This window comes from Anser brachyrhynchus (assembly GCF_964034855.1).
Source record: "Anser brachyrhynchus genome assembly, chromosome: 10".
NCBI classification, from domain to species: Eukaryota; Metazoa; Chordata; class Aves; order Anseriformes; family Anatidae; genus Anser; species Anser brachyrhynchus.
In genome coordinates, this window is record NC_137705.1 from 951,235 (window position 1) to 963,785 (window position 12,551).

The 12,551-nt window shown below is 46.0% G+C and overlaps 1 long non-coding RNA gene across 16 annotated transcripts in view; it reads left to right on the top strand.

Moving 5' to 3' along the window:
* Positions 1-3,614: 3,614 nt before the first annotated feature.
* LOC308200232 overlaps positions 3,615-12,551 on the top strand; it is a 154,737-nt gene continuing 145,800 nt past the window's right edge. For all 16 annotated transcript variants that reach the window (XR_013955343.1, XR_013955344.1, XR_013955345.1 and 13 more), the window contains exons 1-2: positions 3,615-8,847; positions 9,521-9,651. This is a non-coding gene — a long non-coding RNA (uncharacterized lncRNA). The remainder of the gene's footprint in view (positions 8,848-9,520; positions 9,652-12,551) is intronic.

A 12,551-nucleotide genomic window follows, 5' to 3' on the forward strand; every position in this document is an offset into this window, starting at 1 on the left:
CTGCGCAACCCTCCATCACTTGGGGCATGGGGATTTATTTTCTCGTGGTATACTGAGGTATTTTGCTCTCTGGAAGTAAATATGCACTAATGGAGAGTTTTAGCAAAAGACTTTGGCATGTCAGCACTGCCGTGCTTAAGAGGCCCTGCACAGAGATATGGAAAGGGACTCTTGGGCTGTAAAGGTTTCCCACTATTTTCAAGGTACCACCTGTCTGTTTTAGTTCAAAATCTAGCAGAGCTCCTGGCTGTATTCAGGAGATGCCCCCGCGAGTTCCTGGTGACTTACAGCACGCTGAGCCTCACCCCAGCGCTGCTCGGCGCGCGCTCAGATCCCGCCGCCTGAAGTAATCCACTGTTTCTTTTAACTGCTCTTGGACATTAGATTAAGAGGTAATAAAAAGCTCAAGCCTAATGGATGATTTTATTTCGGTAGCCTAAGTACTAAGTAAGCTCAGAGATGAGAAATATGAAGACAGTCCAAAATCTTAAACCATGTATTAAATTATCATTTTTTAAATTATTTTCTAGGTTAAAAGAAGAACATCGGCCACTCCCAAACTATATCTGGAACCTGCAGAAAGAAAGCAAAAACACAGGTTTTGGTCAGAACAGTGTGAAATGTTCACAGGCAAACTAAGTTTTGCTTGAAATCTTCTCATGCATGAATCTCAGTTTATATTTGCAAAGTCAGAAAGAGACAGGCAGTTATTTTATTTTTCTATTTTTTAAAAGTGGGAAGGTTGAAAAACATGTTCTTGACCATTTCAAATTTCCCTGTTCTCAAATTACTAATTATTTTCCTTGCTATTTATCGAGCACAACACACAGAGCTCCTAGCCCACAAACCTCGCAGCTCCCACCGCGATGCTGGCTGGATGGGACAAGGGGATTCATCCCCCTTGGGAGCACAGGGGACCCCCACACTGATCTACTCCAGATCTGAAATGACTGTCTTCTTTTTTTTGTTGTTGTTTTTTTTTTTTTCATTGAACCTTTCTCTTTGTTGATGTGACATCTGTGAAGTTCACAGATATATTGTGTGTATATGCACGCTTTGTACGAAGCAGAAATGCAAGGAGGTAGTCTTCAGTAATAAACAAATAGGCAGCTGATTCCAGTTGATTTGGAAAAGTATCAGCACTGCTACACACATCCCTGTCCTCCTTCATCACTTGAAGACATTGACCATAAATCTGTGAGTCCAGTCATGGACGTGCAGTTCATTCCCCCCTGAATGATTCTGCTGAGGTGGTCGAACAAGCGGGTATTTAGTACGAACTGTGATAATGTCATTTGTGATTTGTTCGCCAGTCTGCTAAGAACCATTTATCAGGTTTGTTTCTGTATTTCAGAAGTACTGGTTTTCTATAAATCTTGAGAAATCAGAAATTGGGCTAATGCTCATATGCGAATTGCATCTTACTGAAATCCATGGAAGCATTTGTAGGCTAGCAGACTTCTGAATAAAACAGGATCATCACTTCAACTAGAGCTATTATTCACCCTTCTCTTTATCGAACAACAAAGTCTTTTTTTTTTTTTTAAATGCATAATTGAAAGGACAACATCTGGTTACTTATGCATAGTGTGATCACCAGATACACAAGAGTCAAGTTTGCAGCAATGCGGAATAATACGGTCAGGAACTCCCTCAGCAGCTGCAGAGAAAGAGGCGAACAAACCCCAAAGCCGGGTCGCTCAGCTGCATCCCCGTGAGCCCGCGGGCTGCTCACCGCACACGGGGCTGGCTTCGCCGTCTGCACGCTGCCGGTGGGGAGCTCCCCTTCCTCAGGGCATCCGGCCTAAGGACGAAGAGATATTGGATGGCGATGTACTGCTCTGTATGGATCAAATGACAACATCTATCCGTACCCTGACGCTCATCCTTTAGGTGTAAATTACAACCAAGAGGCACACACCCAAGTAATAAGGAAATGCTCTGTAATAACTCCATCAGGCAAGGTAGCACCCGCCACCTAGAGAGTCGTGCAAGAAATGCAGGGAAACACGTGACAGCAATTAAAATCGTAGACAAAATCTTCCTCTTAATTGTAGATTTCGTGCCCACTTTGAGCTGTGCCGTGCTCCTGCACCCGCCGTGAGCCTGCCTGGCCCCGGCTGCAGCCCCGCCACCGAGGAAGGGATGTGCCGACCTCCCACCGAAAACCCACCCAAATGGGGCAGCGGAGCGGGCTCGTGAGCAGCGTTCTGCCTTTACGCCAAACGTTGTTCTTTTGCCACCGACAGGAACAGAAGTGCCGTGGCGAGTCCCTCTGCAGAGGTCTGTGCTCCCGTGGTCCTGGTGATGTCTGAGGCGGGCGCAGAGCGGTGCGCTGGAACCCGATGGGGACGGCTGTCGGCGAGGGCTCCCTTCCCTCGTGGGCAGTGCACTCATGTCTCAGCTTTTCAGCATTTCAGTGGGAAACTCCTTACCTCCTCACTGAGCGAAGCAATGAAGAAGGAGATGCTTGTCACTTGAAACCTCTGAGCGAAGAAAGGGCATCGGCCACAACCCACAGGTGGGGGGACACAGGGGGGCAGTTATGGAAGGGCAGGGACTGTCCCGCTGCACCTGAGCGAGGCACACATCAGGATATGAAAAACACACCATTGGATCTCATTTTTTCTTAACAATCCTCATTTTTGCTAGCTGGTTTTAGCCTGATGTTGCTCTCTCAGTCCCATCTATCCCTGTCCCTTCCTTACCATCTTGAAAAATAAACTAATCAGAGCTGAAAATGCTGGGTCAAGAAATGAAAACAAAAACTGTTTATTCCTACGGTAATAGAACAAGTTCCAATGGCAGACTCAGCCCAACAGTCTCTTGACCGCAACTCCAGCAAAAACAGAAGTAATTTATTCAATAAATTCTACCTCATTTTCTTGCCCTGCATTGCCAGTATTCACTATTCTTCTATTCATCACAGTGTGATTTCTGCAGACAATTCTTGATCTGAAGTTCATTTGTAGTTCATCTGCAGAATTAATTTCTTTTTGTTGGACACATTAATGGCATATTACTTGTAATTCTTCTAATGAGGCTTCCAGCATGAACGTTTGGATTTGCAAGTTCAAAATTAGTTTTATGAAAATATTCCCCACTTGGTTAAAATTGATTTACAAAAATGTCCAAGTAAATTGCTAAATATTCATGAGAAGTGTGTATAAAATACCTCGGAGCAAACATGAAATCACATAGCCAAGTATTTTGGGGAGCCATTTCTGGCTGGGAGGCGAGGGAAGCTGGTGGCACTCTAGGGCCCACCCATCAGTTGTCCTGCCCAGCGGGACCCCATGGTGCTGTGTCAGCATCCCAGCTAAATCCAGCCCAATATCTGCAATTGTTTAGGTCTTTCCTCAACTGGCGTTATAATTCCTCCATCTCAATTACAACGCAGCCGCAGTTCACTGGATCAGACACGTAAGGGCTCAAGACCACAACACTGGTTCACCTTGTGTGGTCTTTGCTCTGTTATTGGTTTCAACTCAGTGGTGTCACAAGCAGAGAGCAGGCTGCCTATAAGCCTTGTGAACCAGGAGGAAAAGAAATATTAATTCTTTCGTTCTCTGTATGAAAGAGAGGTGTGCAGGCTATGGAAGGTACCAGCTGGGTCTGGGTCTTTCTTCTGGCTGCTTCCTCGCCACCTGGCCCCACGAATAGGAGCTTGGCGGTGTGGAAGGTGACCGAGGTCTCTGTGCACCTGCACCGGTTGCTCGCTGGTCCTGCTGTCAGGGGGCTCCGGGCTACAGTTTCTTGTAAAAAATCTTCCTACATTGATTTTTAAGCCATTCTGTCAGAGACGTGGACTCCTCTGTGTGGATGCCAAAAACAAAAGTGAGATTCTTTCTGTCAGAGCCTTCAGCAAATTTCTCTGACCCTTGGGCATGTCTGAAAATAAAGGCCTCATTTAAAATACATGGTTTTTAACACCGCCTCCTGCAGGTGAAGTCCTGTGCCCCTGAATGCAACGGCAAAACTCTCATTAAGATCTGACCCAACGTGCTTCCTCTGGGGGATGAGGGCTACTGGTTGCATCTGCACCTCTTCAAAGGCCACCCAGAAGTTGTTCTTCAGGTGAAAACACCTGAGCCCGTTACTCCTTCTCAACGGGAATGTTTCTGCGGTGGCTTTGGCACCCAATGCCCCTTGTTGCAGCAGCCGGGGGCCGGGCAGCCGGCCATGCCGGTACCTGTGCTGCTGGTCCAGGGGCTCCGCGGCTCAGCCCCGGCTGCTGGCAGCCCCCAGCGAGCAGCACAGCCCGTGCAGCCAGCAGCAAGTGCCATCTGGCGCGTTACGACTTTGTGCTGCGATATCAGAGATTTTTCCCCGTGGAAGACTGTGTATGTAAATGTGATGTTCGCTTCCTCGGCTGCCGGCAGCCAGTGGGGAACTTTGCTCCAGTAAAAACAAACTGAGCTGAGCGAGTCTCTCCCTAATCCTCTCTTATTCTTTGAAACAGGCAGGGCTCAAAGGGATTTGCAGCATGTTTCTCAGGATGAACCACTGGTGATTAACATTCATGCCAGGGCTGCTCCTCGTACAATTTTAATTCCAGTTACGCAACCCACCGGGCAGATGTAGGGGCAGCACCAGGATCACAGGTGACCAGGTACAGGGGGCTTGGGTGCCATGGCCTGGAAATGCCTGCGGCAAAGTGGCATGCAGGTGATCTCTAAGCATTCGGGGTGTATATATTAAAATATATTCCACAAAAATAATCACAGGTTGCAGAAGAGAACTGACAGCTCTGCGGTAAGGGAAAGGCTTTATACCACCCTGTCATGCCATGCGTGTCAAAACAGATTGCATTGTCTGGAGGAGAACTTGTTTGAGCTTGTATTGCCCTCATTTTTGAAAGAACTGAAGAAGACCGAGAAGGCGAGTAAACCGCCAAGGCTGTGTAAAGCCCCCTCCCGGGGGTGCCGCGCCGTGGGGCAAAGAGGAGGGGTCCCCAGGGCTGGCACACTGCGTGCCCCAGAGACGCGCTCCCCTCAGCGCTTCTTTGCACCAGTCATGTTCCGAAAGCAGAGCCAGGACTTGCCATCAGCAGGAGCATTTCTCCAGCAAAACCTGGGCAAGCATTGCACGTGGTAACCCACCCTCCAAAGAGCTTTCACTCGTATTTGAAACCTGGCCTTAATCTGATTGTATTTACTTAAAATGAGCAATGACAGATCGATTGGAATTTTGATTGAGAAAGTACTGAAAGGTTTGGCTCTGAAGATGGAAAATCTGACCATCTGACAACACCATACAGAGACCTCGCCTTAGATAGTAACGAAAAAATATTCCGTAAGTGAGCCTGGATGATTCTTTACATATTTCTTGTTCACTCCTTAGAGAACAATCTCTGTCCCTTAAAAATAGAAGAGAGGAGAAATGTTCTCGCAGCGGCGTTCCAGCTGGACGCGGACGTCCCCCTCCTGATTTATGTCCCGCGTGTCGGAGGGGAAAAGGCCAGAGCCGCGCGTCCCCTCGGGCTGCTGGGGCACGGCGCTCCACAGAGCTCCCGCGGGTACCGGGCCAGAGCTGTGCCGAGACCTCAAGAGTGAAAATGTCAGGAAGTCAGAAGTTCACATTTTCTTATATATCGGACTTTTACATGCATATTTCTACTTTGTTTTAGACTGCGTGCATTGTCGGTGCCTGCAGTCCATGTACTTTAACTCCAGGATGTCCCTGAGGCACAGGTGTGGGTGAAAGAGGTTTATCCGTGCACTCGTGGTCTCTGCAAGGCTGTACGACTGACGTTTTCCTCTACACGGTTCAGTTAAGGTCGTCAGTTTGTCATCACACACAGCCTGCACTGGCTGCTCCTCTGCTGCTGCGAGCAGGATTCCACCTGCCCTGACACGCGACTCAAATATACGAGGAAAATCGTGGATAAGAAATTACAGTTTCAGTGTAACTGCTTCAATTTCACGCCGATTTGTGATATTCCTGATATACAGCAGCTATCACATATCCTGGGACTGGGGTTTTGCTTGTTCCAGAGGAGGCAGCAGTAATTCTTCTGTTGCTTTCAGTGGGTGAAGTGTCCACTAACCTCAGCAGAAATTAGCTCAAGCTGTAAGTTGGCAATGTCAAAACACGGCAGATATATTATTAATTTTACAGATTTATCTAGTTACTTTGCATGTTTTATAACATAAACTTTTGCTATAATTTGGTATAAACAGTGTTTGCCTTTAAGGAAGCAAAAAAATAAATCAAGTGCCTTGATAGAAGTCAGAAACATACGCTTATCCATGATTAATTACATGCTACTTTTAAAGTAAAAAATAAAATAAAATAAAAACGCACAAAAAAGCTGTTTGTGTTACAGAGAACAAAAATGTAACAGCATTTTTTTTTTAAACAGAGTGCGTTTTTAATACTGATTCAGGGAACAACTTTATATAGCTTTTAAAAAAAGACCCTTCTCTGTAATTAAAAGAACTTTGGATTTTGTAGTGAAAAATAAATTATCTGTAAAGGAAAATTATAGAATCAGAGAATATCCCAAGCTGGAATAGACCCACAAGGATCATTGAGTCCAACTCCAAAATTATAATTGTACAAGATCCTTTGTACTGACATAAAATTGCTGTCCATATAATTCCTCTAATAATATTTTTATGTCTGTGTTCTCCTCCTTTCAAAACTCATTTTGATGTTCACAGTCACTACAGATAACTTGCTTGCCATCCCACCAGAAACACTCACCCAAATTTAAACATTGGGAAAAAGGGAGCCAAAACGCGAGAGGACCCCAGATCTCACGGACATCCGTGGCAGCCCAGAAGCAGACACAGACTTCCCACGGCAGCCCGGCTGCCCAGTGGAGCCGTCCCTTGGGGCAGCTCCGTGCCGGGGGCACGCTGGGGCTGGGGCTGACACACACGGGACCGAGGAGGCAGAAAGGTGGCCAGCGGCGTGCCACCGAAATGTTTTGTTCTCTCCTCTGAAAAACGGGTATTCGCAGCTGCTTCTGCTGTGCCTCACCTTCAGGATTAAACCTCTTCCTTATTTCTATTCGGCTGCCCCTCTGATATTATCAGCTAAAACTATCTTTGGATCCCAAAAGCCAACACTAAATCCACAGCACCATGGGTGAGAAGCTGAGCGTTTCCTTACGCTACCGAGCACGGCGCGTCAAAGACTGCTGCCAGGCGAGAGGTGGCGGCGGGACGGCGGGCGGCTGGGAGCACGGCGGTGGGCGATGGGCTGGCAGCTGGATGGACACCAAACCCGCAGCCTGCAGGTGCCGCGGCTCCCAGCTGGGGCTGGCCATGCCACGTGCCGCATGCCGCGTGCCGCGTGCCGCGTGCCGCGTGCCACTCCTCCCCGGTGCCCAGCGCGAGCGGTGGTCGGCGGTCAGCTCCTGGAGGCGCTCACGTGGGCAGGACATCCAAGCACTGCTGCACTCATGGGGAAAGTGGAGGGGATGGGGGAAAAGCTCAAAGCCAGAACAGCTCCTGGATGCCTCTCCTATGCCGGCCCCTTTTCTCTGAAAAATGGCCCGTTAGCAGTACATCTGAGACCTTATCCGTTCATCGTGAGGGGAGCCTTCTGCTTCTTTATCAGTTTACTCTGATGCGATTGGAAAAGCTGACCAGGAGGAGATACAGGAGCTTCACAAATGATTCATCTTTATTTCGGCTTCCCAGAGTGATGTAATGCGCTGTGACAGGCTCGGTGAAATATGAAGCATGAAGCGTCCGCTGGGAAATGTAAAAGGAAGTTGCTATTCCTGCCACTAAATATCTGTAAATATTAAATGGGCTTTACAAGTATTTTCCTAGTTGCTGAACAAATTTAGAGCTTGAAACATTTAAAGGAAGGAAGGAAAAACAGAAACAAGGGAGATACTGACACTGGAATCTTTTTTTTTTTTTAATATTTCTTTGAAAAGAAAACACATTTATTTTAGACTTTTTATATGCCACCTGTAACAGCAAAATGGCACCAGCCATCCTACAATTTGTGGTTTCTTTGGCCTTTCACTGCAAATTAATCAGATGGCTTCTTTGTGTCTCTTTATTAGTAGCATTTATTTATGGATTTTTGAAATGGGATTTTGCCAGTCAGGAGGAGAAGCAGCCAGTTATGTTCTCAGCAAACAAACTTAGCTTCTCCATACAGAAATGGAAATGTTAACATCACTCTGCAGCATAAAGAGACTAACTACAGAAAAAAAAGTGGTGAAAAAGTAGAGAGAGTAAAATCTTTCTGATAATTTGTAATATTTTGCTTTGTCTGGCATCTTCTGATTTGCTCTGGAAAAGTTGCTACAGGCAGAAGTGATGGTTAAATGACTGAAACAAACTGAAAAGCATCTATAATCACATGCAGCTGGACCAACATTTAGCTCTCAAAAAACCCCGACACCTTACCCTGCTCTTAAGCCCTCCCCCCCGTTAGACAGGCTCTTTAGGGCAGGAGCAGCCTTTTCATGTGCTTATTCATCCCCCGTGCCAGGGCCCCGAGGGCATTAATGAGCCTTAACAGCCCTGAGCAGCCTCACCTGCTCCGTGCACCTGGGGGCCCGGAGCCTATTTATGCCCAGTGAGGGGGCTCAGCCCCTTCCTGGGCTGTCCCGGGGTGTGCTGGGCTCCAGCCTGGCCACAGGCAGACCCTGTGCGTTTACCTCCCACCCGGACCCCAAGCCTGTCTCACCAGCATGGACCTGCCTGGAGATCGCTGGGCCCCATCCTGACCGCAGCCTGTGGGTGGGCTTCATGGCTTGGCTTTGGACCTGCTTCCCTGACTGGCCACCTCCGCTCTTGGCTGGAGCTGGCCCAGTCCCTGGTCTGCCCTGCTTGCCTTCCTGGGCATCTGACTTTATTCCTCTGGATCAGCAGTGTAAGTTCTGCTAGTATAAATCTCCTTCTGTACCGGGCACATGGACTGCGTCCTGATGCTGCAACTTGCTATTTCTTGTTCCTCAGAGAAGCTTACAGTTTTAAAACCAGCGATATAGCAAAGTGTTAGTGTGCCCCAAAGCTAAGACTTCCTAAAGAAGTTAACATCCAGATAACAGGAGGAGGAGTGCAGTAGCCAAGTTATGATGGAGTACCCAGATACATAGCAGTAGACATGAAAGAAATGCTTGAAGAGCCAGACAGACTAATGTAGAGATCTGTGTTTGAAATACCTGAATTGGGTTAATCTTATCTTTTGTTAAATTAATCTTTTGTTAAATCTCTCTATTGAATTTATCTATTAATAATTAACTCTTGACTAGAGACATCTTTCTGTGTGAGTAGGCTCTGGCTAATGTGATACCCATTAAGGGTGTGAATAGGAAGATTGGAGCCGGCTCCTGCCAGGCTGTGAGTGCTCAGTGCTCTGGTCCTGCATCTGTTCTTACATGCTGTAGCCAGGCCTGAATTTGGGGAATTCAGCTGTCATAGGGAAAGCATTTCCATTCCAGTACTGTTGTATGTTATGTGCATGTACTGCTGTTGGATGTCTAAGAAGAGGACCATCTAACTATGCTGATTAAATACTAATCCCATCCAATCTCTGTTGACAGGCAACAGCAACCTATATACAGCGAACCCATTTAGATGCATGCATTGCACACGGTTTTAATGGATACAGACAGGACGTAAACTCTTGGGAACGCTACATTTCTTTCTGAAGAATGCCAACTAGCCACTAAAGGTAGGGAACAGAATTTTACACTTAATTGATGTGAAGAGTTGCATGCCGCCCTATTAAATGCGCGAGAAGGCTCATGGTATAATGGACTATAATTCCCCAGGGGATTATGAAGGTTTTCAGGTAGTCCCCAACTTAAAGAGGGAGCAGAACAAGTCTGAGGTTCATCTCTGCTACAACGGCAATCACTCTGTCATAGGGCTGTAAAAGACAGGCATAATCTGTATATTGCAGATTCAGCAAATCTCTTTTCTAGCAAAGAAGTATTTAGTCCTGGGCCCTCAGCATACGTGACAGATTACTTGTTTTCTGCAGTGGGTTTGGGTGCTTCATTTTTCATACCGGTCAGACATTAGTTTGCTTTATGGGCAAAAGGTCTGTATCACTGGCATAAGCACTTTTATATACGTGGTGATGAGTTGTGATGTTTGTGGTGCTGCTGGGTATCAATGCTGGGCAATACAGCATTGTGCTAATCTAACAGATCTAAGGCAAGCACCTGCTTCCTTCTGAACTTATCTAAGCTTGTTCTGACATTAGGCAGACATCTGTACCTATAGCAATTGCTCATTGCTCTATCTGCTACTTTTATGTGCAAAGTCAGCGTGGCCTCGTCACTACTGCCTGTGTTTGGGTCAGGGGCCTGGGCATCACCTCCTGCAGGCTCGAAGGGAAGGTCGGTGTGAAAGCTGACGTGTGCTGCTCTGTGGGGAGGGAGGTGGAAAGGCAGGGTGCATGACGGCAGACCCTCGCTGGTACTGCACCAGGAGTGAGCTACGATGTCAGCAGGGTGAAGGAAAAGTGATCTCTTTGCTGCAACCACATTGTGAGTAGAATAATCCTATTTTTTCACCCATTTCTTAAGGATTTGTAACTGTATTATTTTGGGCTTGATTTTAAGTAGTGCAGTATAAGGTAACTGAATTATGTGGGGCCACTTCTCACCCTAGGGTATGGCAAGTCCATAAAATGAGGCCTGGGACACCAAAGTATTTCAGCTCTTTATCCTGTATCCCATTATAACTAAAGGCTACCAAAGGGTGTCCCCAGCTGAGCAGCCTTGACCAACTAAAGGCTCATGTATTGGCAGAGGAGTGTTTTGGTACCATTAAAAGCTTGCTGATATGCAGTAAGATGTTGAGGTATAGGTTTTGACAGCAAATGTCACTGGGAAGGTGCTGCTCACCCCTCTACCAGCTGTTCTGGAACTGCCACACTGATCCTGGGCTTAGCCAGCAGTCACAATTTGCATGTTCCAAGATGAGACTGCAGAAGCCCTGGATGAGCATTCAGATCAAAGGCTTGGTGTTCCTTGGTCTTGTCTTACCTTCAGGGCACCACTAAACTGCGGTATGATCTCCAGGGCAGCTCTGAGATGAGCTACTTCAGGGAGCTCCTACCTTCCACCCTTTAATGCTGATGTAAAAATGGCAGGACTGTAACTTGAAAAGGAGTGCAGGGGACAGAGACGAAGCCCTGCAGCATGCTATAGGGCAGATTCACATCCGACAGTGAAGGAACTGCAGTCCTGGTTGTGCTGTTGATAGTAAATAAGCTGACTTTACTGGGTTTCCAGCCTGGCCCAGCCATCCAGCTTTTTACTCATTGCTGCTCTTAATTAGACTGCATCCCTTTATAGGCAAGACTTTAATGTATAATATTATATTTTGTATTTATTTATTCTCACTACATGTTAAATCATGACAACAGGTATCTTAAGGACAGACTCTATTGGTTCCTATTTCTTGCTCCTGATTCAATGCCTTCTCTTAGGCATTCTCTTAATTCTCTATTTACCTAGCAATGATCAAACACAGATATTTCATAGAGGAAACCCTGGAGCAGGCAGCTAGAGCTTGACCTTACTTTTAAATCAATAGAAAACTCTCAGAGAATTGAGCATAAAGTAATCTCTACATAAACTCCCTCCTTAGTCTTCAACAATTAGAAGTTGATTTATAGCCTGAAGGCTGAGATATTTCGCCTATTAGAGTGTGGCTACTCAGAATGCCTCCTTTCTCCTTAGATGAGTGCCTGATGGAGATACTGCATGATTATTTTTTTAAAAAAAATCAATGTTTATACAATTAGGCTATTTTCTTTATAGCTATTGCTTACTTGTATATTTCACAAATACTTTGAACACACAAATGCTCTGATTTTAACTAAATTGCACTGGTACAAATTTTTATTACTGCATTGTAATGTGTGGATCTGGTCATGCCAAATTCAATGTGCCTTTAATGACTTTTGCTTAGCCATATTCAGATGAGTAATCAGCTGTGGCATGATATTTGTTAGATTGCAGCAATTTAAGTCCAGAATGACTGCTGTCTTGACCACAAGTATTAGTGCTGTCACAGGTAACAGGACAGCTGATCCTGGCTTCTCTCTTTATGACAGTAAAGAATGGTACTGAAAAATGAGCTGGCATTTAAGTTCAAGGAGTTGTTCCCACATAATTAGATGGTGTACAGGCCTTTTTAGCACTGAAGCATGCTTTTGTAGGCAGCTCCTAGGATGGAGCTGTGGTGAGAGTGGCTCCTACTGAACCACTTGAATATAGATTCAGTTAATTCGGTTAATCTACATTAATCTCTGAATCTGTATTTAAGATGAGGTTTTCTGTGTGGCAGAGGAAATCAGGTAAATGCATCAATCCAGTGCTCAGATGCACTTTCTGATAAGTCTTGAGTTCCACTGAGACAAAAATCATACCAATCCACAAAACCAAGAAGGCACTCCAGTTTACTGCATGAACTTGCCTTTTTCCTTTTACTGGAAAGGTCTTTGGAAGGATGCCACTGGTCTTCCAGGTTAGCTGCAGATGCACTTCTAATGCTCCAGTCACAAATAAATTAATTTTTGTGAGGTGTGGAAGTAGTGCTGCTACCCCACGCATA